The 24041-nt window shown below is 34.6% G+C and overlaps 1 pseudogene; it reads left to right on the top strand.

Annotated features, from left to right (window-relative positions):
* The first annotated feature begins 2217 nt into the window (after positions 1 to 2217).
* LOC100812312 (aldehyde dehydrogenase family 3 member H1-like) overlaps positions 2218 to 24041 on the top strand; it is a 28180-nt pseudogene continuing 6356 nt past the window's right edge.

Raw genomic sequence — 24041 nt, 5'->3', positions numbered from 1 at the left:
AATGATTCACTAAAATGCTTAGTTGTTGGGAAAAAGGCAAGAATGGTTTTCAAATATATCTCTAGCATGCCCTGACAAGTAAAAGCTCTTTTAACTTTGTTGACAATGTAAAATGACATTATTGAATCCAACAAATATATGCTGCAAAGTTGGTAACTATTCCTATAGACATTGAACTCCAAGTGTCCATTTCTTTGTTTAATGAAACTGACATATTCTATATTCATGTTAAATTATAGAAAGTCAATGAGAAACTTCCAATTTGATACAAGTTAACAAAAACTGTCCACTACTGTTGTAATAAATCATGGTTTTTGGATAAATCACTTGTTAGTATATGATAAAATGTGATAATTGATCAAATTGGAAATATATTTTTTTACTAACACTAGTTTGCTTGTATGATTAGTAGATTTCATTTACTTGTAAGCTTCATAAGATATTGTCATGTTCTCTCTTCCTTTCCTTACCTCATTATCAATGTACAAGATATAGAGTGTGTGCTTGTTCACAATGCTCCTTCATTTTATACTTTTATGTATGCTTGTGTGCTTTCGTGATACTCCTACGTACATTTTGTAATCTTTTAACGTGTGATGGACAAAATTATTTCAATATATATACATTCTTTGGGAGTATAATTTAGAAAATTGGTTTGCGAAAAAAAACTTTTACAATGAAGGATTTGTTTGAGTGAACCATTTGGATTACATTTACACTATCCTATTGTATTCCTGCCTGGTTTCGTGCTTGGAGAAGGAACATAGTGTTGTTCTTGGGCTTGATTAATACTAGAATTCACAGGGTTATAACTAGAAATAGCCAAGTGGTCAAAGTCAATGTTCTTGCATGTGAAAGTGGCTCTCTCCTGTCAATCTGTAACTACTTCATGCCTCTACCTATAGGATTGGTATAATAATCAAACAATGGTTTTAATTAAGTATGTTATTTTCCATCTTCTTGTAACTAGGATAGTTTGTATTGCAGATTGCTATGTTGAAAAACTCATGTAGAATTGCACTCAAGGAATTGAAACATTGGATGACTCCTTAAAAGGTATACATTATGCGAATTTCGTCATTGACATTGTTTGGTATAACTCTTTTGATTTATCACATGAATTTCCCTTTTATTGCAGGCCAAAACTTCAATCGTAACTTTTCCTTCTTTAGCTAAAATAGTATCTAAACCACTGGGGGTTGTGTTAGTCATCTCTGCATGGAACTACCCATTTTGTATGTTAATATTTAGTTGGCATTGTTTCACATGCTTTTGAGCTAACATCTCACCTTTTTCTTTCCTCCAAGCTCTGCAAAATCTATGTTACATTCTTTGTTTATCTTAATATAGGATCGTGCAAATTATGTTTATACTTTGTAGGCTTCATAGGCATCTAATCTATATACTTTAGAAGGTTGTTTCTTGGAATTCTTTTTTTTTTCTATTATTTGGAATAGAAAATACTTCATTCTAAATAATGATTAGCGAGGTTGGTATGGATTAACGATTGTAATACTGCTTTAATACATCTGGGATGTTACTGTTATTGGTCATGGAAATAGTTAATGCAGATTGCAATTTTGAGCAGTATCTGTTACTCATGAAGTATCTTTAGAGGCATATAGCCATATAGCTTGCTAAATTACATGATTTACATCATTACTCAGGTTCATGCATGATATTTACTTAAGAAAGCAAGATAGAAATTTGTTGAGCAACATAGATGTCTCAGAGGATGATAAGATAATTTACATATAAAGCTTTTGAAAAGTTGTATCTAATTGATACATGACAGGAAATTTGTATGAGATCATCGCTTATAGGTAGTATGGAACTTGACAATGCTCCAAACAATATATGTTGTAGGATAATTGATGATTAGGGATATGTTAGTCTTGAGTCTCTCCACGCTTGACCATTATTGTATCAAGTTTTAAGGAAGAAAAGGAATAAGGTTATTGTCTTAATCTATGTTCAATGATTGTGAGTTGTGACCAAATGCCCTTGTACTTGTTTTTGGACTTTCAGTTTCATTGACTATGCTTCTATATGTTCCATATTGTTAAGACTCTTAGTGTCAATCTTATATAAGAAATCTAGTTTGTTATAAATATACAAGGATCTAATGCTGGATTTTCTAGAATGCTTCTTTTATTACAATAATACCCAGCTCTGATAATATTCTTTACCTAAGTAACTGTTGGATTTTTAGGTAATGGACGAGTGGCATGCATTGTGATGATTACTGCTTCAAAACACCTTACACCAGTTGTGCTAGAGCTTGGATGAAAATCTCCAGTTGTTGTTGATTCAAATATCAATTTAAAGGTATACCTTTGTCCTGTTTTATTTTCATCAATTACTTGTCATCGCTATCTCTTGCAATCTCACTTTTAACATTAAATTAGTTTTAATTTGAATTGGCAAGGTAGCAACAAGATGAATAATTGCAGGAAAGTGGGGTTCTAATAATGGGCAAGCATGGATTTCTCGAGATTGTATTATAAAAACTAAAGACTATGCTCCCAAGTTGGTAAAAAGTTTTTTCCTAAGTGTTGTTAGAATTCTAAATTTGTTGGCTTGTTTAGTGTTAGTTTCCTTTTATTTCTAGGTGGATGCACTAAAGACTGAATTGGAGAAATTTTATGGAAAGAACTCATTGGAATCAAAAGATTTGTCCCGTGTTGTGAACTCCAACCACTTTAATCAGTTGACAAAGCTCTTGGATGATGGTAAGGTTTCTGGTAAGATTATTTATGGAGGCCAAAAGGATGAAAACAAATTGTAAGTTATGTATATGCTTTTTGGGGTTCTTATTGATGAAATCTTGATTTAGTGAAATACAATAAGATCTTGACCCTAGTATTTCTTTTTCTCAATTGCTGGAAGATTAGCCCCACTATTCTATTGGATGTCCCACGAGACTCTTTGATTATGAATGAGGAGATATTTGGTCCTTTACTTCCCATCCTCACGATAGGAGTAAAGACACCATTACACCATTACAACTGCTAATATTTTATATACATTTGAAGAACATGAAATCAATTGTTAAACCAACCTTTTTGGTGATTGTAAATTGTAAAATGTTTATTGATAAATTAAAGCCACATCGATCAAAATGTTTCATTTTTATTTTTATCTTTTTTCATTTGCTTGAAACAGGTTGACAAACTAGAAGAAATCTTTGACATGATCAATTTAGGATCCAAGCCTCTCGCTGCGTATATATTTACAAATTACAAGAAGCTCAAAGAGTAATTTGCTATGACTATTGCATCTGGTGGTTTGGTTGTTAATGACACTACTTTACATGTAATTTCTAGTCTACTCTTGAATCTATTGATGCAAGCTCCATTGGAGCTTGTAGGCCTAGGATCTTCTTCATCAATGGATTCCTTTGCTTCTTGGAAGATGAATGGCAGTGGAATGGAGAAAGGAAGAGAGAGAGGAGACGCCACTTCAAGGAGAAGATGAGTCTAGAAGAAGCTCACCACCATAGGAGGCCATGGATAAGAGCTTGGAGGAAGAAAGAGATGAATGAAGGGAGAGGGAGAGAAGAGCACGAAATTTTGTGCTATAAATGAGCTTTGAAATCTGAAGTTTAATATTCAAATTATCAAAGTTGAAAAAAATGCACACACATGACCTCTATTTATAGCCTAAGTGTCACACAAAATTGGAGGGAAATTCAAATTTCACTTGAATTTGAAATTGAATTTGTGGAGCCAAACTTTGGAGCCAAAATTTCACTAATTATGATTAGTGAATTTTAGTTATGGTTCAGCCCACTAATCCAAGATCAATTCCAAGATTCTCCACTAAGTGTGCTTAGGTGTCATGAGGCATGAAAAGCATGAAGGACATGAACAAAGTGTGACTATATGATGTGGCAATGGGGTGTAGTAAGCAAATGCTCACCTCCCCCTCTAAAATTTAATTGGATTGGGCTTCTACCAATTCAATTAAATTTATTTCCAACCACACACATCAAATATCCACTTAGTGCATGTGAAATTACAAAACTACCCCTAATACAAAAACTAGTCTAGGTGCCCTAAAATACAAGGGCTGAAAAATCCTATATTTCTAGGGTACCCTACCTACATTATGGAGCCCTAAATACACGGTCCAAAAATAATGAAAACTTAATCTAATATTTACAAAGATAAGTGTGCTGATACTTAGCCCATGGGCCCGAAATCTACCCTAAGGCTCATAAGAACCCTAGGGCCTTCTCTTGCATCTCTAGCCCAATCTATTTGGAGTTTTCTATCCAATGCCCTTGCGGGGTAGGATTGCATCATCTATGAGCTTGTGTTGTGTGTACCTCTGATTCTTATATGCAAATAGAAGAACAATATATGTTGATCACTAAAATATGCTTCAAGACTAAAATTAAATTTGACAAAAAGGGCATGTGATAAATTTTATTATTGTACAAGATTAAAATTAAAGAAAATAACTTGAAAACAATTTCTTATTTTTTTTTGGTTTAAAGTTTAAATTTTTTGACATCACCATGCTATTATATTAAATTGCATGATTAATGATAACTCATAGTTGATGAAAATTAAATCTCACGTGATTCTTTTTTGTAGATAACTAGTACTTATATGAGTATTGATAAATGAACTAGTTTTAGTGTGATTAAAGATTTTGGAGGATTTGTGTGCAGCTTCCTATTTTCCATATTGTAAGAATTTCATGTGAGAACTAAAAATTTCATAAGGATTGATAAATGAACTAGTTTTAGTGTGATTAAAGATTTTGGAGGATTTGTGTGCAGCTTCCTGATTTCCTTATTTATCTTCTTTGGCTTGTTTGTGTAGAATTCATTTTACTTACTATTTGCAAATGTGTTTTTGTAATATATTTTAAATAATTATTATGTTATACATTTTTAAAATTTTAGTGCCATGCATTAATTAATTATTCTGATTATTGAAATTGAGCATTGTGATTATTTTGATTATGGAAAAGAATAAGATTTTTATTTACTAATTTCTCTTTGGTGCTTGACTCATGTGAATGAAATTCATTATTTTAAAAGTTTTTAACATTTTATTTTTTTTAGAAAAAAGACATTATAAGACGGTTCTTTGAAAAATTGTATACTCAATTCTTTTTAATTTTTTTTTTGTTAAAAAAACATTCTAAGATGGTTCTTTGAAAAACCGTCTTAGAATCCTAAATTTTTTTATTTATTTTTTTAAAATATCATTCTAAGACGGTTCTATCAAAAACCGTCTTAGAATTATCAATTTTTTATTTTTTATTTTTTAAAAAAATACATTCTAAGACGGTTTTCATTCAAGACGGTTTTCAATGAAAATTGTCTTAGAATGTCACCATTATAAGATGATTATTTTCCTAAAAACCGTCTTAGAATAATAGTTTTTCTAAGACGGTTTTTTGGGAACCATTGTTGTAGATGCAAATATTATACGATGTTACCTACGAAGACGGTTGATAACCGATGTAGAATATGGTAAACAACCAACGTAGAATGTGCTTTTTAAGTAGTAAGAATTGTGCAAAGTTCATAATTCATCCTAAAAAGTACCAAAAAAATATTTAAAAACAAAAACCCCAACCAAACATGATTGACAAATTGAAGAAATCAATCTAAATCCAATTGCATAACAGGAATCATCACAAATTAAATTAACAAAATCTGAAAGAAAATACCACCAATCCTACACCCCTAAATTCGAAATCAATCCCAACCCTAAAGAAAAATTAACAATGAAAGAAAGAGGGAGAAACTAACATGTGAACATGAAAAAGGAAAAAATGTGAGATTGAAGCCGATAGTGTAGGAGGCTGACGATGTTCGTTAGAGGAGTGCAGAGAGGGTCGTCGTTGTTGGTTGTGGAGGTGCGACAATGTTAGCCTAGGAGGTGCAAAAGGGTTGGGGACTATGGTGCTAGAGGGTTCCGGCTAACCGTGATGGTGCAAGACCATTGTTGTTCATTGCGAAGGTGCGACACGTTTGACCATGGAGGCATGACACGCTTGGCCTCGAAGGTGCAACATGATTGATCGGCTGGCCACGGAGGTGCGACGTGTGAGAGGGTTGAGATCTTGAGGAGTGATCTAGAGAGAACGGAGAAGCGACAGAGTGGTATTGGTGTGAGAAAGCGAGTGAGAGTGAGAATTGAGAAAGTTGTTTTGAAATTAGGTTTAGATATATTATATATATGCAGGGATATTTTTGTAAGTTAATTATTAGCAAGTTCAGGTCGGGTAATAATACTCTTGTCCCTGCCTTAATCACGAAAAAACTTCACCACTACCAGTCGGCCACTATTCTGTTTTCCACTGTTAATTTGTTTTAAAAAAGAACCGCTCAACTACAATAAATTAAAAAAAAAAAAAAGCAAACAAACAATGCAACTGCAATGCTATTTCAAATTTGAAATCACCCACTTACCCAAAGTAGTCAAGCTATCCACTCTAAACATGCAACGTGACATTAAATGGAAATCCATCCTTATGATATTGTTTTTTTCTTTAGTTCATACCCTTATAATACTCTTTGAAAGCAGAACACACGGCTAAAAAATAAAGTTAAATGTTTTATTTATTTGAAGCAATCAATTAAAATAATTAGCGTATGTGTTTCATAATTTTTTAAAACATGTTAGTATTAGCATATGGTTTTCAACATTCTTTTTCCACATTTTTAAGGATGTACGAATGTAAACCACTATAATTTAAAATATCTATTTTTTAAATTGTAATCCTTCTGGGCTTTTTTAAATAAAAACATGTTGTTTACAAATGGTCAGTTTTTTATTTTAAAATTTTAAATTACTATTTTAAAAAATTATAATTTTTTATTTTAAAATTTCAAACTTCTCTGCTACTATCTTATTGTTTGTTTTAATAAAACCATTATTTTTATCATTAAAATAAAATCATTATTATTATAAAAAAAATCATTTTTCTCAAATTCTAGAATTCCAAACTTCCTCACCACATTTATTTTAGCTTTTTTTTTCAAAAAATCTTTTTAAAGGAAGACTTTTGGGCTTTTTCTAAAACTACCAAAAAAATTTATTTTTTAAAACCCAACAATGAGGGGTCATGTCACATATTTGTAGGTATCGTATGTAGTATTTTTTTATATAATTGGCACATCATATTTAGTTATACAATGGACTTCTATATTTGAATAATTAGTAACGTACATGGTGTGCCCCTCTTTGTAAAACAAAAACCAAAAGTACACTAGTAGTATGTAAACTAAATCAATATGCAAACTAGACGTACACTAACATCAAATACTAAGAACACCCATATTCAAATGACAAAAGTTCCTACAAAGTGGACCAAAACACAACAACTAAAAATTGAAAACTGGTATAAATTGTTGACATCATATGAGAAACTATTCTATTTTGCAGGTTGCCAGCCAAAAAGCCATTGCTCCATGAAATCCCTAGAAATCAACAACCACAAAGGGAAAACAAAATTAAAAGCATACTTATCATCAATTTCGGATCAAATTAAAACCATTTCAATCTTGCATTCATATTTTTAAAAAATGGTGTATAATATTAATATTAGTACAAGACTATATATATGAAGTACTTTTGTAAAATTGTATATATATTTCAAACTTTTCCCATTCTTTTGATTCATGCATGGCATTTCTAGTTGGATCTCCACCTACTGTTCACATAAGTTAAGCTACTTTTAGTAAAAATAACATTTCAAATGTTACTCCTTAACACACATGTGACACCCTAAAATTTAGGTTTACAAATACACTTCAGATACATTTTATTCATCTTTATAAACAAGTAAGTTCAAAGGCTTTTCACAAATGTCATAATAGAAAATGAAAAAATAGAATAAATTTTTCATTGAAATAAAACTTTTAAAAACCTAAGTTTTAGAGTGGTCATCTATCCAAGCCCTGCGAAATTCTAAAACGACATAAATACAATAATTGAATTATGCTACACACATGCAATTGTGTCATACACAGTATTTTATGTGTAAAATAAAATGCAAACCTCCAGATAAGGCATTTAATTGGGGACGATTGGAACAACAAGGACTTGAAGAAATTGACTATACATGAGAAGCATTCCGTATACACATGGGTAAAGACATGCATTGTGATATAGGATTATTGAATATAACATTTGCTTGAGGGGGTGACATATGTATTCTCTGATGATTTTGTTTACTACAAACAATATCATGAGTAGTAGCTTTGAATCCCTTAATATAAATGCACATGAAACATAATACCAATATGCAATTTTTCTTAAGTAATAAGGGTTCAAAATTAATTGCGGCATGCCAATAAACATTTACTTACACTTGCATTGTTGAATCTCAGGGTAGAAAATTTTGCATTAATGTCATCTTCTTTTTTGGATCTAATTAAGTTACCTTTCAATTTCTGAAAGAAAAAATATTACAAACACAAACAATAAAAAAATGGCAATCAAATCAACTTCAAAATTCAACAACTACATACATAGTGCTCCCTCGCCATATCACCTTTATAGAACCTCTTCTTATCTTTAACTAATGCAAAACTGTCAGGTTCCTATCTTTGTTTCTTCTATAATAAATGTAACAATTTAGATAAAAATAATAATATATAAAAGACAGTAACATGGAAAGAAAAAGTTTACAAAACAGTCATTTAGCCTAAATTTTTCATTGCAATATGAACATGTTCTATAATATACTATCAAGGTATTGTCTCCTTCACATTGCTTTCACCAACTGACAATGATACTTAACTTGCTAAACAAAATTAACAAGATAAAAATCATTACAAAAATACACAATAACAATGGCAAAACCACCAACTTTCTCCATGCACACTACTCTTTCTCCATATCACCTATGAAGCACCTCATCCTCGTATCTTTAACTAATGCAAAACCACCAACTTTCTTTCGGTCGTTTCTTCTATAATAAAGGTAGCAATTTAGTCAAAATTAATAATAATAAAAATAATTCAAAGTAACATGAAAATAAAAAAAATTATAAAATAATCATTTAGCCTAAAATTCTCATTACAGTATGAACATTTTTTGTAGTATATTGACCATGTATCATCTTTTTCCAGTTAATTTGATCAAACTAGCGATGGTACTTTAACTTGCTAAAGATAATAAACAAGGAAAACATTATTCCAAAAATACACAATAACAAAAAATGGCAATCCAATCAATTTCAAAATGCAACATCTACATACACATTGCTCCTTCTCCATATCACTCTAGAGCACCTCTCCTTCATATTTTTAATTAACGTAGAATTGCCAACTTCCTTTGCTTGTTTCTTCTATAATAAAGAAAGCAATTTAGTCAAAATAAATAAATAAACAGACTAACATGAAAACAACTAAATTTATAAAACCAACATTTAGCCTACATTTCTCACTAGATTATCATCATGTTCTTTAGTATTTTCTCTATGTCTAGTCCCTTGCCCATTGCTTTGATGAGTTTGATCAGATGATAGTTGGTCTTTATAATTAATAAGAAAAAAATAATCCAACCATTTGCAAAAATAAACAACAAATAATTAAATTCATACTTAATGGAGGTTCAAACATTCATTGTCTTCTACACTTCTAGAATCATCAAGCATTGCACCATATTTTTTTATCAGAATCACTCAAATCATCATCCATAAAAAGAAGAATTGGACATGTAGTTTTTGAGTAACCAATTTTATTATAGATTGAGAATTTCTTATTCTTCTTGTAATTTTTCTTCTGCGAAGCACCTTTAGTTTTAACAGCATTAGGATCACCAGTATCATCTCTAGGTAACTCACTAATAAGCGACTGTAAACCTAACAGATTAGTGAACTTCAAAATTTCTTCCCAATTGAAATTGAACATGTTATGCTTTTTGGAAAAAATGTGATAAAGTCTATTAAATGGTGCAACTAACACACCAAAATGGGCCATAATCATCATTTCATTGTCCTTGTTCTCTAGCTCAAAGCATGAAATAAATGTATTCTTTGTATCCTTCAACCACCTTTTGCAAATTAGGCTTTCAGGAAACAAATTCACATGCTTAAGTCTCATTACACATACAATGTGGCTACAAGGAATGCCATATGATTTATACAACATACAATCCCAACACAAATTTGGATTCAGCTGTATCGTATACGACTGGATGTTGTCTACGACGACAACAAAATTTGTCTAACATGAATGACACCCTCCAATTATATTCATTTCTCTTAGTCACATTCAAGGATCCAGTAGATAAAATCTCCTTTCTCATCAATTTTAAAGCAACCTGAGTAAAGATCTTAGAAACTTGTATCTCAAGCTTCTGAAGACAAGTCTTCATGATAGGTTCTATATAAAAAGAATTAAAATAAAAAATTAGTTCATTGTACTGAAGTCTCTTAAAGAGTGCTCAAAATTGCAAAACAACTCCATGATTGTATTTTTTCTCTGAAGATATGCTTTCACATAGTGAAGTAGTTCTTATGCCAGAAAAAAACTTATAAAAAAGAAAAGCAGTTGCCCACATAAATCTCTTTTGGTAGACTTGGACAACCTAACTGTTTCCTTCAAGATGGTGCTTAGCAACAATCTCCTTTCAAAACATTTCAAATTTCTCAAGTAAAAACTTACCAAACATGACTCTTTTGAAATCCTTTAAAAACTTTTAATTCTTGATATTCTCAACTGCAATCTTTTGCAAGTGCAACAAAACAAAGTCTATGACATATGTTTGGAGAAACATGCTTGATCCCCTCCCTTATTGCACCGTGACCATTTGTTATAATGACTTTTTGATGCTTGTTGCACATTGCAACAAAAAAAAGATTCCAACACCCTCTTGTATTTTTTAGTAGTTTCATATGACACAAAGGTGCAACCAAATATCACAAGTTGTGCATGATGATTTTTACCTAAAAATATTACCAATGGCTTGTTGTATTTATTATTCTTCTATGTGCTATTGAACACAAGAACATATGCAAAACATTGATATTCAACCCTACTAGTATCTTCCACCCAAAATAGGTGATTCAATTTATCATTTGTGAATACCCGATTGTATCCGGATACAGTTTTGTCTTTTGAAAGAGTATTTTGAATATTTTTTAAGAAAATAAAAAAAAGAGAAAAAAATCAAAGAAAATGTGATAGGACTCAATCAACATATGAGATAATGTAATTACAAAAAAGTTTATTGAATAGCCATTTGCTATCTAAAACTTTAGTGCATAGAGTTGTTATTCTTCTTTAAAAAAAATTCATTCTAGTATCAAATCAATAGGATTAACGAATAGCAATTCTATCTTCTATGTTATTAGATTGTGAGGGTTTAATGACTAACCATTTTGCTAGCTTAAATCCTTGTGCTACTATTTTCTTTTAATAAAAAATAAATAAAATTCTTAAAAAAATCAAATATGTTCTTTTCTAAAAAAAATCATTTTTTGGGGTAAAATAAATATTTATAAGATTATATAGATTTTGCGTAATTAATTATAAGTATCACTTTTTTAATAGATGTTGTAGGGTGCTAATACTTTCCCTACTCATAATTGACTCCTGAACTTATCTTTGATTTCAAAGGCCATTTTTGAAAGGGTTTTCCAATGTTTTTCCTCAAAATAAAATATTGGTGGCGACTCCATGTTTTAATTATTTTTGTGTCGTCCTTGTTGGACCGCGGTTGCAACAATATCTAGAAAAAAACATAGCATCATTATTTATTTTTCCCTAAAGATAATTTAACAAAGCACGCACATCTCCATCCTTGATTTTAGTAGCTTTTCTCGCTCATTATAATTCAACAAGTCTTTCTTGTTGAAACTAAGACCTACATGACCCCCAATTTGATCCATCATGTAACACATTATCTAACATGCTCTAACACCTTGGGCATGCAATGAATCCCCCTTAGCTTTATCAGCATTAGACAAGCCATGGTACATTGGAATTAATGGCACATAGTTTGAACAATACAACTAATGGGTATGACCATACACAAAGGACACAACAATCCATTTAAACGTACTTTTATCCATCTTTACATGAAGCTAAGCTTTGCAATTTGTACGAGTTAGAGATCGGTGATCCTTTTTCCTATTATCCCTCATTAAATGCTTTTTGTCTCTTAAACCTTTTTTGTTGCATACAAATTGACGCATTATAATATTATGATTCATATCATAATCTACATAATCTTTTCTAATCCCAAATCCATGGGATTTGGTATAAGCAATATAAAATTTATATGCATTATGTTCACATGAAAACTCTATGGGTGTAATGTCATCTGTTGTGACATCCTTTAAATTTTTTAATTTAAACCCTATGCAATCAACATCTTTAGCCTCTTCTTCATTGTCAACATCTTCAACCCCTTCTTCATTGTCAACATCTATATCCACTTCAGCATCACTTCCATTAGAACTATTTGTATCACTAGAATTAACATCGTTGTCATCTTCCAAGTTAACAAACCATTCATCATTAGAATTATCCATTTGTGTTACAAACAAAAAAATACAAAATGTATGCATATGTAAATTAAAAAAAAAAACTCAAATGGTATGATCTAACTGATAAAAATGAACACTACAATACAGACCCTAAACTAACATATGTACATAAACAAATGATTTACTAATATTTAATGCTTCGTGTGGCTGCATATGTCCAATTTCATATGTTCTTCTATCAAAAAAGCTTCTGGCTACAATAACTAAGTATCTAAATTGAAATCAAAGGCTTTCATTGAAATAAATAGCAATTAATGTCAAATAAGTCCCTAGCAATTCTACATCTTAATATACACAACCAGAATAACCTTCACATGCAGGGGAAGAACTAGAATTTGTGTTCAAGGGAGACCAAAAGTACGTCATAGGTAAATATTACTTTTAACTACCACATTCAGAAGCATTTCCCATTTGTAAAAAAATTAATATATAATTATTATAATTTTATTTTTATAATAAAATAATATATACTTAAACACATAGCATGTCTGAAATAACAAAAAATATAAAAATAAATCACAATTGTCTTAGAAAGCAGGTTCTAAGACTAATTCGGATTAAATGGCTAAATGCATTATACACACATGTTGGTCTTCTTATCTCTTTCTTCTCTGTTTAAAAAAAAATTAGTAGATAGTTTGTTTGTTAAACACCTTTCAACTTAAAAAAAAATATATGGATATAAAATTTATAGAAATTGATAACATGCAACATTTTAATTATATTTAGTGAAAAGAAAATTTCATCACGGTCAAAGTATATAATTACAAAAATTCCATAAGGGATTCCAAGTATTAATAGGATTTTGAGTGGGAGCCTAATCCTATACCAATACCAATAACAATTTAATTTTATATGAAAGAAAGTTAATAACATAAAAGTTAATAAGTAAAAATGACTATCATAAAGACCCACAACTCCTCTAGAACAAGCACAAAAAAATTACTATAACTTTTCTAGTAAGATTGAGTTGTATGGATATATTTATAAGAAGTTGATGTTTTGTATATGTTCTATATATTCAACAGCCTTGACAAGATATGGTGCTTCTTGTTCAGATTCTGAACCATTTTTTTATCATACCAATAGCACCCAAACAGTGCATGTGGTCAGAAAAAACATACAATTTAGAGCACATTAACATTTCCTAGATTTAGTTAATATTATATAGAGCACTAATAGAATATCAAGGGTAGGGGTCTATTATTGAAAAGAACAAAGGTCATAGAGAAACTTAGAAAGAGAACAAAGTATATATATACTAAAATAGATTAAAAGACAACATATGATGAGAGGCAAACAAAAGAAAGTAATCCTATAAAACAAAAGGAAACAACATAATAATGTTTGAAACCAATTATAACCCACAAAAACCGTTTGTTCATATACAATCAACAAAACACAAAGACAATTTGAAGTCTGGACAATCAACATGTTGCCAAAGCAATTTGCAAATAAAACCCAATAGTTCAATCAAAATAAAAAATCCATAAATAAATGTGGGAATTTGTGATTTAGCTTCGTGAATTGGTGTCGTGACAAAGATGAAACCATGGTTCTGATTTTGGGAATTGAGTGAAGGAACTGAAGAGTGAAGACTGGCATAGACTCAGTCTAGTGCGAATGGATTTGGCATAAGATTTGCGAAGAGTCAATAGACTTGAAAGAGATGCCAAGAGAGTGTGCTGAAATTGCACTTTGATCAAGTCTCTATCTTGCAAAATTGACATCCTTGCATCATGGTTGTAACGTCTTGAAATTTCGATAGCTGAAAATAGATGTTTGATGTATTTCTTGTATTATTTAATTACTTGATTAATTTGAATTAGTTGAAGTGTTGTGTGAATTATCCTTATGCAACTGCTTGGTGTGGATGTTAGGTTATATGAAGTTTGATCGATTTGTGTTGGAAATGTGTGATTTCAAGTTTGACCCAAAACTCGTGTTTGGAAAAACCACAATCTCAAATTTGTTAACCGCTGGGTCGCCTTCAAATTTGGACTGTAGGCTCACAACCCATGTCTTCACATTTTGACTGTTGCAATTTGTGAAATAACATCTGGAACAGGAGATATGACCTTTGCACAAAAATAGTGAAATATGTTAGAGCAGGGATTCACCCAAAACTCGCCCAGGCATGTTTGAGTTGGGCCAACTTGCCCAAGCGAGCAAAATTTTGCCTGAGCGAGCCTTCCAGGTTGCAAATACGACCAACAACGAGAAAATACACATTTTTCACTCTCTCTCTCTCTCTCTCTCCAAAACTCTCACCCAAACCCTAAAACCTCCTCCTCCACCACTCACGACCACTGGTGACTGCCACGAGCCGCTGCCACTTGCCACCAGAACACCACATAGAGAGGATCACTTTAATCGGAGCAGAATATCCAAAACTCAACTCGAGGATTCAGTAGAGAACAAAGCCTTCAACCCTCCCTTTGGGCTTCTTCGAGGTAACTGAGTTTTCTATGCCTTCTCCTAGTTAGTTTGAGCCTTTCTTAGTATCTTTTGTGATTTGGGTACCATTATTGAATGTTTTTACACTTCCTTTGAAAATGAGACATTGTAAAAGTTTTTTTTTATAAAATTGATGTCGCTTTCATGACCTTCATTGAACCCCAGTCACATTGGTATGACCGAAATTTCAAAATGACGTCTCTTTGATGTAGAATCCAAAAACACCATTTTAGTCCCTTTTAAAACTGAATGGGTATTTGATCCTGAATGTTAATATTAATCTTGTCTTTGAAATCTATATTGAATTGTCTTCGATTTGGTATATAGAGCTCTGTGTTTGGACCAAAGGACGTGAACCTAAGAGATATCAAAACCGCCACAAGGAGCTAACGAGAGAATATACACAGGTGAGGGGAGTTTATGGTTAGTTTATAGCTTTTGATACCATAGTTGGGGTTAGGGAACCCAATTATGAGGATGCATGTCTGTCCTTGTTGCGTGCTGGTTTTCAAGAAAAACTGTATTTTAAACTAGTGAGATGCGATATATTTGCTATTGATGAATGAAATTGTGAATGATGTTGTTGTTGTAATGATTAAAATTTTTGGAAAAAGTCATAATTATAGAGGAGACTCTCCCCAAAATTTTATATTTGTTTTTCTATTTACTTCTTTATCAAATTTTATATGGGCATAAAGTTTATTTTGTATATCATAATCCTCCTCTTTAATTTAGAATTTCCCTAAAATATCAATCTCGTTATATTACAAACTATTATTATATGTGATGTATGTTGTCTGAAGACCTGGAGAATGTTAATCCCAAGCATGAGTTATAAGTATATAAGTGGAATATGATTGTTTGTGATGTTGATGATATTGAAATGAGATGATGTTGATGTTAATGATGATATTAAAATGAGATGATGTTGGTGTTGATGATGATATTGAAATGAAATGATGTTGATGTTTATGATGATATTGAGATGAGATGATGTTGATGCTGATGATGTCATTAAGATGAATGCATGTTGTGTATTTACATGGGGGTGCAATGACATGTCTGAGTATTCCTAGAGAGGAAAATGGATCATTTAAAAATTTTAACTATTCAAGGTTAGTGCATTGATGGTGTCCATGTTTCATACTTCATAATGTGTGAAAATAATATAAACTTTGTCAATAATTTCCTTGCTTGGTTTAGAATTTAGTAAAATCCATTCATTTTCCATGTTAATAGATTGATATGTTGCAAAATTCCTTTCCTCAACCTATTAACATGGAAAATGGATGGATTTTACTCCTTTGGTAGTTTGAGTTTGCAGTCTACATATATATATAACCCACTTGTTGTAGCACAGATCTGGAAATTAGGGAAAGAAACCACCGTAAGTTGAATAATTTAAAAAGAAAAATAAAAGAAATGAAAGATTTAACTAAATTGTAAAAAGACCCCTTACAAGAACAACTTGAATCACAACGGAAGAGATCTCCGTAAATGACGTGACTACCCAAATCAGATGTAAGCATCCTATTGGACCACATCACAAAGGGTTTTAATACCCGCTGGAGAAAGCTGGCACCAAAGAAAATGTCATCTTTCTTTGTTTATGGTTTGATATTATGGTGTCCTAGGCGTAGACGAACAACACCAATTCATCCAAAATATGGTGGTTAAACTCTAGTCTCGTGATGAATATCGTAAGAGTAATAGTTTAAAATTAATTAATTAATTTTTTATCCGAGGCTCGACTAATTTGGTCGAATATGATGCGAATAATTGTGCTCGAATCTGATCTAGCAAGGGAATTATTGTGATGTTCGTGATTGATGATTGTGTAATCGGTCATTTTGATTTGATAGATTCAAAATGAATTCATATCCTCTCCAGCGAAGTCCTTTTACAACCGTCGAACGTCACCACTCAAATTAAATTTTTAAGTATATATATATATATATATATATATATATATATATATATATATATATATATATATTAATAAAGAGAATTATCTCTTTTGTGGACACTTTTATTTAACCAATTTTGTCCCTTAGCTAATGCTATAATCTCCTCACTAATACCCTATTTCTTTAACTAACTAACCTGTACGTAATTGTAAATGACCTATACTAGAAACAAAAACCAACTGAAATTCTGATACCAGGGGACAGATGTCGTACAGGATGTCACGACATCACGCTTCAGAACATGCAGTTTATGTGTGTCCGTATGAACAGATTAAACAAGTAAATAACACAAGAGAATTGTTTACCCAGTTCGGTGCAACCTCACCTACATCTGGGGGCTACCAAGCCAGGGAGGAAATCCACTCTCAATAGTGTTAGTTCAAGGTCTAACAACCCCTGTTTACAACCTTCTCACCTAACCACTACCCGTGCGATCTCTACCTAAGACCCAATCTTAGATATGAGAACCTCTGCTCACTCCCTCTCACTCACACTCTCGTGTTTACAATTAATTCAAAGACACATCAGAGATCAACTCTGTACAAAAGGGATCAACCCTACACAATAGAGATCAACTCTAGACACAAGGTCCAACACTTGATGTTAGGATAACACCAAGGTGGCTCACAAAACACTCAAGTCCCAAAACTCACAAAATAACTCTTTAATCCCGGACTCGGTACAGAACTCGTGCAGCCTCCATGATTATATAGCCGTGTACGATTCTGGGCTGCAAGTTCTTGATGCTGGAGGAGATCTATCTTCTTCTGAAAAATCTGCAGTTAAAGAACTAAAAGATAACTTTTGATCTTTTAGTTTGAATCTTTAATCTTTAATCTTTAATCCCTGAACGAACTCTTCTACTTTGAAATTCGAACTTTAATGATCTTTTAATTCGTTCCTAAAGATAGATCTTCTAATCTCTTGCTAACTGCACAATAATCTGTTAAAGATATAACAGATTTATATGTCCAGTATTATCGGGCCAGATGTCAGGACATCGTATCCGACATCTTGGATCCTGCAGCTTCAATGCTTCACTTGACTTTTATCTTGCATTGTACAGCACTTCCAGTATTCTCGAGCAGGATGTCAGGACATTGTATCCGACATCGTGGATCCTTCAACTTCAATTCATCACTTGACACTTTATCTTGCCTTGTGCATTATGCAGCCCGATCTTATTCCTTGACATAACGTTGGACATCATGTGCAGCAACTCCAGCTTTCCTTCATTGTCTAAGTGCTTATGTTTTAACAAAATCTTAGCCAACCTTTTTAAACTCAGTAGTGCTAAGCACTAACAATCTCCCCCTTTGGCAAATTTTGTCTAAAACATACTTAGACACTTCCTGAGCAGGTACGAGCAGTTATGCATGTGGAATCAGCAACTTCCATTTTCAGAGTAATCAAGCACAGCGGAAATTCTTCAAGTTGCTAATCTACAAGTCTTCTCCAGGATGTCAAGACATCTCGCGTGACATCAGCTTTCTGCTTCTGCTCCCCCTGTCTCCATGCTTACTGCTTCATCTTCTATCAGCTACTAGTCTTCTCCAGGATGTCAAGACATCTCATGTGACATCCGTTATCTGCTCCCCCTGTCTTCATGCTCCTACTGCAGCATCTTCTAGCAGCTTCCATCAATCATCATCAGCAGCAGTCTCCCCCTCAAAGTCATACAGCTCCCCCTCAAGGTTATGAATCATGCATACATCGTATCCTACTGCCATACATCATACATAGTATCCTACTACTCAAAATCATGCATAATAGCAAGCATAATACTATTACTCCCCCTTTTTAGACATAAATTTGGCAAAAGTAGGATGCATGAGATTAAAGTGCAAATATTACAGACCAATAACAATGAATTGTTCAAAGGAACATGCCCCTATATCTAATAAAAGTAAAAACAAAATTAAAGGTCTGATGATCATGGGGTGGCTTCAGAATCATCATCGGATTCTGTCTCTTCTGCTGCATCTTCCTCTTCCTCAGCAGCTTCTTCTTCTTCTTCAGCTGCTTCTCCTTCTTCCTCAGCTGCTTCTTCATCATCAATGCCACTCTCTGAGAGCCTTTTGATCAGCAGTTCTAGCTCCATCTTCTTCTCTGTGGTGGCTTTGATGGTTGCTTCCAGCACCTTGCATGTGTCCTTGAGTTCAGCAATCAGAGCATCCTTGGACACAGCACCTGAAGCAGCAGCTTTCCCTGATGTCGAGACAGATGTCGAGACAATGTCTGGGACATGTGTCCCTTCAAACAGTTTGTAATGCAGGGATAGAGGAGATTCTCTCTTCATCACAGAGTCAGTGTAGTTTAACATATTGGGATGCTGACTCAACATAATGCCACACAATACAGTAGGGAAGGCAATGGGTAATTTGATAGCAAAAGATTCTGAATGCTTAACAGTTTGATCAAAGATATAGTTTCCAAAATTAAATTTGGATTTGGTTCCAACAGCATACAGAAATTTACCCAAACCTGTGGCAACAGTGGAAGTATGATTGGTGGGAACCCAGTTTGCAGCTCCAATCCTGTGCAGAATGGCATACTTCACACTTAGCTTTCCTGCTGAAAGCTTCCCTTTCTTTGGCCAATGCTGGACTCGTTTGGCAGTGATTTCCTTGGCAATTTGATGCTCAGAAACATCAATATCTATCACTCCATCAGTAGGTCTGCCCAGATATTTGTTAATCACAGCAGGGGAGAATTTAACACACTTTCCTCTGACAAACACCTTTTGATACTCATCACTTTTTCTGTTAGATATGTCAGAGGGAATGTTGACAATGAATTCCCTGACTAAGCCTTCATAGCAATCTCCCAACTTGCTGACAGTCTTCAGCAGTCCAGCAGCCTTGATGAGGTCCATGATCTCCTTGCAATCCAAGGCATCTCTTCCCAGTTCTCTCTCAACCGCAAGTCTGCGTTGATACACATATTTCCACTTTTCAACATTGCCAATGGAGTGGAAAGAGATGTTGTCCAATGGTGCATCAGGGACATTTCCAGGCACCTTTTTCCCTGAAGTCTTGGCCTTCTTAGATGTCGAGACATCTAGTTCGACATCCTTATCAGAATCGGATGACGAAATTTCTTTCCTCTTCTTGGAGGGGATAGCAACCTTGCTTCTTCTGGATGTGGCAGGAGTGATTGGAGTACTCTTCTTCTGGGCCATTGTTTTGATTCGTCCAGACCTCTTAATGGGGGTCTTCCCTTTTCTGCTTTGTAACCTTTCTGCAATGCCAGGTGCCAACCGGTTGGCAATGGGTTCTTCATCAGATTCGACTTCTTCTAAGTCAATGAGATCACCTGGAGCAGGTTCTGGTGCCCGTGGTGCAGGAGTCTCCTCTGTGGCTTGATCATCTTCCTCAGTTGATCCCTCTTCACCGGGTGAAGGGAGTGCTTCAGCATTTGGAGCGGAAGATGTTGGAACATCTTTCTTGACATCAGGCACAGAAACATTTGGGTTGGACGATGTTGGGACATCTTCATCAGCTTCAGGCACAGAGGCGTCTTTCAAAATGCTACTCACAATGCTGCGTATTTTCTTGTCCATCTCCGTGTCTACTTCCCTAGGACTCGTTGCAGGGCTAGGGTTTTCAGCAATCTTCACTCCCTGTGGTCTTCTGGGAACCAGTTTCTCAGGGACAGAGGCTTGACCAGGAATAATTTGGATGGGTTGGATGTTGAATTCAGGTTGTTCCTGGTGTGGAGATGACGGGACAGATGGTGAACCAGAAGCTGCAGTTTCTTTTGGTGAGGTAGCCATGGAAAAACAGAGCGTTTGGAATGATTTCGTAAATCTCAGAGAATTATTGGAAAATGCTGGTGAAAACACGAATGCCAAGCAGATATAAATTTGAATGAAGAATGTAGAGGGGCGTGTGAGGCAACGGTCGAATTTGCTTTGTGGTGAACGTGCTATTAATGTTAAGTGATTCGTTTGGGCACGTTCAGATTGCTGTAGTTGCTATAATTCTTCTAGCAAACAAATGCCCAGCTTGCCCCTCAGTTTTTCAAACTGATTTGCATCCAAAGCCTTTGTGAAAATATCTGCTATTTGTTCCTCAGTGTCAACATGCTTCAGTGTGATCACTTTATCATCAACAAGATCTCTGATATAGTGATGTCTAATGTCAATGTGCTTGGTTCTGCTGTGTTGAACAGGATTTTTAGAAATATTAATAGCACTCATGTTGTCACAGTACAATGTCATGACATCTTGTTCGACATTGTACTCCTTCAGCATCTGCTTCATCCAAACTAGCTGTGAACAGCTGCTTCCTGCTGCAATATACTCGGCTTCTGCTGTAGATAGGGACACACAGTTCTGCTTCTTGCTGAACCATGAAATAAGGTTGTTTCCCAAATAGAAGCATCCACCAGAAGTGCTTTTTCTGTCATCTGCACTTCCAGCCCAATCAGCATCACAATACCCAACCAGCATTGAACTTGAACAATGACAGTACATAATCCCATAGTCACTAGTGCCATTTACATATTTCAGAATTCTCTTTACTTGATTCAAGTGACTTATCTTGGGATTGGCTTGATATCTTGCACAAACACCCACTGCATAGGTGATGTCGGGTCTGCTAGCTGTTAAATATAGTAAGCTCCCTATCATGCTTCTGTACAGGCTTTGATCAACACTGGTGCCTGCTTCATCCTTTGACAGCTTCAAGTGAGTAGGTGCAGGTGTTCTTTTATGGCTGGCATTCTCCATCCCAAACTTCTTGACAATGTTCTTTGCATACTTGCTTTGAGATAGGAATATGGAGTCTTCCATCTGCTTCACTTGGAGTCCCAGAAAATAAGTCAGCTCTCCAACAAGACTCATCTCAAATTCAGATTGCATCTGTTGAACAAAATGTCGAAGCATCTCATTCGACATCCCTCCAAACACAATGTCATCAACATATATCTGTGCAATCATCAAGTTTTCAGCATCTTGCTTGACAAAGAGAGTCTTGTCAATTCCTCCCTTCCTATACCCTTGCTGAGTAAGGAATTCTGTTAGCCTTTTATACCAAGCTCTTGGAGCTTGCTTCAATCCATAGAGAGCCTTCTTGAGCCTGTATACATGATCTGGATGAGTTGGATCTGCAAATCCCTTTGGCTGCTCCACATAGACTTCTTCATGCATAGCATTGATCCAGAACTCATCAGTCAGTGCCTCTTTCACATTCTTGGGCTCAATTCTGGAGACAAAGCATGAGTTGGAGACAATTTCAATCTCCCTTGATCTTGTAGTGACTCCTCTGTTTGGATCCCCTATAATCAGCTCCTTGGGGTGCATCTTCTGGATTCTAATGGAGGGTCTCTTGTCAGGTTGGTTGATGTTTGAATCATCTGTAGCAGGATCAGAGTTTTCTGCATTTTCTCCACTTTTAGCTGCATCTGCTACATTGTCTCCCGATGTTCTGACATCTTCTTCGACATCCTTCTTTCTTGCTGGAGACAGATCATCAACAACCACATTGATGGATTCCATCACTGTTCTGGTTCTGGAATTGAATACTCTATATGCTCTTCAGATGTGCAGAATTCAGTGAACCTGCTGTTTTCAAATTCTCTGCCATGGTCACTCCTGATTCTCTTGATGACACAGTCTTTCTCTCTTTGAAGTCTTAGACTCAACTCTTTGAATACTTCAAAGGTTTCTGATTTCTCTCTGATAAAATTTACCCAGGTAAATCTGGAGAAATCATCCACAACAACATAGGCATACCTCTTTCCTCCAAGACTTTCAACCTGCATAGGCCCCATCAAATCCATGTGAAGTAGTTCCAGCACCCTGGAAGTGGTCTGATGTCGAAGCTTCTGGTGGGACATCTTGACTTGCTTTCCAATCTGACATTCACCACAGATTCTGCCTTCTTCTATTTTCAGATTGGGGATGCCTCTAACAGCACCTTTGTCAATGATTTTCTTCATGCCTCTTAAGTGCAGATGTCCAAATCTTTGATGCCATATTCTGACTTCATCTTCTTTGGAGGATAGACATGTGGAGGAGTAGCTGGTTTCTTGGGGTGTCCATAGGTAACAATTGTCCTTTGATCTGCTGCCCTTCATTAGAACTTCACTCTTCTCATTTGTCACCAAGCATTCTGACTTTGTGAAGTTTACATTGAATCCTTCATCACACAGCTGACTGATGCTGATCAAGTTTGCAGTCAGTCCCTTCACCAGCAGTACTTTGTTCAGACTAGGAAGTCCATCATGAACTAGCTTTCCCATTCCAATGATCTTTCCTTTAGAGCCATCTCCAAATGTCACATAGCTAGTGGAGCAGGGCTCAATGTTCAGCAGGAATTCTTTGACTCCTGTCATGTGTCGGGAACAGCCGCTATCTAGGTACCAATCTTCCTTAGCTGATGCTCTAAGTGAAGTATGAACAACAAGACTAACAGCCTTGTGTTTTGGAACCCACATCATCTTCTTTCTGCTGTTGCCGCTTTGAGTTCCATGATGTGGATGGCCATGTAGATGATAGCAAAAGGGCTTTATGTGACCATACTTGCCACAGTAGTGACACCTCCACTTCTTTCTTTTGCTCTTTTTCTGCTGCGTTCCATGATGTCGAGACAGATGTTGTGACATCGTGGTTCCAGTCCTGTTTTTGGCAGGAACAAATTCTGTCATGGTTGTTCTGCCAGCAGACTTAGGATTAAATCCAAGTCCTCTCTGGTTTCCAGCATTCTTACCAAGCAGCAGCACCTCATCAAGCGTATCTGAGCCTTTATTCAGCATCTTTATTGATTTTTTCATGGTTTCCAGCTTGGAGTTCAGAAAACCAACTTCTTCTTTAAGTTCAGAAATCTCCTCTTCATGTGCCTCCTTCTCAGCCTCCAGATCTGCAATGACCTTCTTCAGTTGTGCTTCTTGCTGAAGGATCTTCTCACTTTTGATGCATAGTTTTCTATAGGATGCAGCAAGCTCATCAAAAGTGATTTCACTGTCTGTATCACTTGAATCTTCAGCAGTTTCAAATATCCCAGTGAGTGCATTCACATCTCTGTCAGAATCACTTTCTTGTTCACTCTCTGTATCAGATTGACATACAGAGAGTCCCTTCCTGTG

This window comes from Glycine max, chromosome 4 (assembly GCF_000004515.6).
Source record: "Glycine max cultivar Williams 82 chromosome 4, Glycine_max_v4.0, whole genome shotgun sequence".
NCBI classification, from domain to species: domain Eukaryota; kingdom Viridiplantae; phylum Streptophyta; class Magnoliopsida; order Fabales; family Fabaceae; genus Glycine; species Glycine max.
Note: the sequence above shows the minus strand (reverse complement) of the source record. Positions and strands in the feature narration are given on the sequence as shown.